Here is a 3,627-nt window from a genome sequence, read left to right on the forward strand (position 1 = left end):
TTGTCTTTTGTCTGATTTGGGTGTCTCTTAGTCTTCTTCGACCTCTCTCTATTGTGACAACCACAGTGTTGTTTAGATTGCCCACAATACTGTCTTCCATGAGCGGACAAAACACATTGAGATTGATTGTCACTTTGTTCGCCAACATCTGCAGTCTGCCTCTATCTCATTTCATTTCATCCCTTCAGCTTTGTAACTTGCGAAGACTCACACTACTGCTCGGTTTCAGTTTCTTCTTAGCAAACTCTCTGTGTTTTCTGCTAAAACACCTTGAGTTTGAGCGGGAGTGTAAGAATATATTGTGAGTCTTACAAATTAACTTAGAGTCTTATTAGAGGCATGATTGTATTAGAGTCCTATTAGAGTCATGGTCGTATTTTATTTGTATTTCCTTTTTGGTTTAAAAGTTAGGGCTATATATTCTCTAAGGTCTGATTGTAATTTATACACATTGAATATATGAGACACAAAAAGCTATTCAGAAATCTTACAGTCATAGCATTAACAATCTTAGGCTACCTAGCATTGGCAAGATGCATTTCTGCAGGCAGATCAGAAAACTAGGGAATATGAATGATATCAAGGATATCCTGTGTCTTATCACAATATAACAACAATATAGCACCCCCAAACAAACCAAGCCAATTGCAACTTGATTTGGTGGATACCATACTTAAGATATTCCTTTGCATATATCTAGTGGTAGATTATTTTTCTTAAATAGGCCTACCAGCATTTGCGCCTTCCCTTCCTATTTCAATATCAGTATCAGGCCCCTCAAATATCTGATTCTGAAATGAAATGGGCCCAATGCTATCATAGCATCCATAATTGTTTTCATCCTTTACCCAGTCAGTTCTGTAGCATTGAACAAGTTCGTTCAGATGTGGTCACTGCTCCAAATTTTCATCAAGCTGACTTAATATGGCAGTAAATTTTTAAAAAAATATTAAGAAAATTTTATTACAAAATAAATAAATTATTGTGAATGAATAAATCAACTAATAAATAACTAAATATGGAGAAAAGACTTCATGAGGTATAGTATAGGAAATGAAGAGAGGCAATCCATTCTATACCTAGCAAACAATACATCCTCAACCCAAAAAAAAAAAATCACAATGATTGGCCAAGTGAAAGCACTTATCCTCTTTAACATACAAGTTTTCTTGCCTTAGACGCACAATAAAACCCTTTGCTTCTAGCTGGTAAGAAGAAAGTACCACATCATGGTTGTTGCATCACTTCCAACATTAAATTTCCTTTCTTACCAAACTTTTAAAATTTCACTAATTTCCGGTGAAGGGCATCTGGATCCAAATAACAATAAAAATTAAATTAAGAATGAGATATGGTCTACATAATATCCATCCTTACTATGCACTAGGCATATAATACTTGTTAGTTAAAATGCCTAGTGTAATTCACTTTTTTCAATTCCAATGCACTAGGCATATGATTAGGCATTTTGCCTCAACTCATATTCACTAGCTACATGTAGCTAGCCTTCAACGCTAGGCAAAATGTATTCATTCATTAGGATCATTTCCCTCCATCTTTGTTGTTTACATGGCATTCTATAAAATTAATAGTATTTGGATAAATAGCTAAAATAAAGAGCATGGTTGGAGTAAAAACATAAAACAGTTGATAGGCAAAATAAAATATATACTTTATAGTAATATTCAGATAGGTAAAATGCCTACTACCGTTGGAGATGCTCTCAACCATCTATATTAAAAATTTGAAGTAGATCAATGAGCTTGGGCAATCATGGTTAAAACAAAACAAAAAACAAATGACGTAAATGTATGTAATAATACTGATATGACAAACTCACCAACGGGTCTAAGTTCAGATTAGATGCAAAGGATTAATAGAGTATTCTCTGCAAACAATTGCCATTGGATGACAAATTCTCCATGACCTGAGATCAAAGTTCAAGAAATAACCACTAAACCTCAAATGCAAATCAAGAACAACTACACAATCATTGCATTTGCCTAACAAAGGTTATAAAATTCATCCCCCAAACCACACAAGCAGGCTCATTGATCCCATAAATTACAAAATTCCAGAAACATGATAAATTTCTTATTCTTTTTTTTTTTGGGTTTAAAATGCTTTTATTTTATTTTTCTCCTATTTTTGATGTACACAAGTATATATGTGTAAGTATATATACATTTGCGCTTTATAGTTCTTGAGTAATATTTATTTAATGACACATATGAGACCTAGTAAAAGAAAATCTAAAATGTTTTTTTCAGTGAAATTAATGTAGTATAGAAATGGTAATCCAAGTGTAAAACTTGTCAAGTTCTAAAAAAATTCATTACCTGAACTAGCATGTCAAAAATCCATATTGAACAAGACTTCCTTTTTGCTGAACTCCTTCCATTTCTAGTTTTCTCTTTCTGCCTTCCTAAACAAAAAATTTCAACAATAATATCACCCAGTTAACTACATGAACAATTTAATAAGATAATGGAGGAAATGATATTTATTCATATGATGGAGGTAAGACTTTAAATATGTCTACTAGGATTACATATCATGTAAGCTCGTAAGATAAAAGCAAATTTATTCTTATTAAGAGTCCAACTTTTAAAAATTACTGCAAAAAAATCAAATCGCTATTTATGGCTTAATGCATACAAATTTCATTCAGTAAGGAACAGAACATGGTTCGCCATTTTTCTAACAACAAAGAAAAAAATCTCAAACTTTCACTAAGCCTCAACACAACTTCCATTTATTTTGCATCACATAGTTTGCAAAATTTTGGGGGGAAAAAAAAAATCCTAAACCTTACCTAAAAAAATTTATGAAACTACTGAAGTAAAACAAGAATCAAAAGGAATTTGGAATTCCAGTACCTAAGTGGTTAATTTGTGGTTTTAAAATGGCATCACCCCACTATTCGAAGACGAGGACATTATTGAGAGAATTTCAGTCACGAAAGCCATGGCACTCAAAGCTGCCTTAAGAACATCCTGTGAACACCCTGGTTTCACAATGGTTTGCACCAGGGAAAAAGAGGCCCAAAAAACAAAAAAAAAAACATGAGACACAAATAACAAACATGAGGATAAATGGAAAAATGAGATATAGTCAAATGAAAGGATAACATCCCACGGCTATCATGTCACAGTCCAAAGTCATCATTCTAAACATGGACATTAGTCCCTTGTACAAGTTGGTAAGGTTTAACTTTCACTTCCCTGGGCTTAGCTAATTCTAAATGACCAACCAATTATGCGAGGAGCATTAAAGCAGTTTATCTGCTTCAATTAGACGCTCTTACAAGTGTTATTTCAGTTTCCATTCCTTAGATTGGCAGATTGGAAGCCATTTTTCAATCCTCATTACCTAAAGTCAGCACAGATCCACAATCCTGATTCCTGACATAACATAGACACATTAGAAAACCTATAAAGCTACAAGACAACATGGTTTTTCCTGCATATTTCAAGTAAACCAACATTTTTAGTAATTTCATAAAGAAATCAAATAGCTAGCAATAAGAAAATTTGCAAACCATGATGGACATTAGAAATTATAACAAACAAAAATTACAAGAAGTTTACTCTAGGAATTTTATAACCTCAAAAAGTTTACTCTGGG

General features: G+C 32.9%; 1 long non-coding RNA gene across 1 annotated transcript; it reads right to left on the reverse strand.

Moving 5' to 3' along the window:
* Positions 1–634: 634 nt before the first annotated feature.
* LOC145805827 (uncharacterized) lies at positions 635–3,058 on the reverse strand. Its single transcript, XR_014347978.1, has 4 exons — positions 2,880–3,058; positions 2,340–2,425; positions 1,841–1,927; positions 635–1,310 (listed from the first exon to the last, which is right to left on the reverse strand). It is a non-coding gene; the product is annotated as an uncharacterized LOC145805827 (long non-coding RNA).
* Positions 3,059–3,627: the final 569 nt, after the last annotated feature.

This window comes from Camellia sinensis, chromosome 13 (assembly GCF_055761805.1).
Source record: "Camellia sinensis isolate YWXY chromosome 13, ASM5576180v1, whole genome shotgun sequence".
NCBI classification, from domain to species: domain Eukaryota; kingdom Viridiplantae; phylum Streptophyta; class Magnoliopsida; order Ericales; family Theaceae; genus Camellia; species Camellia sinensis.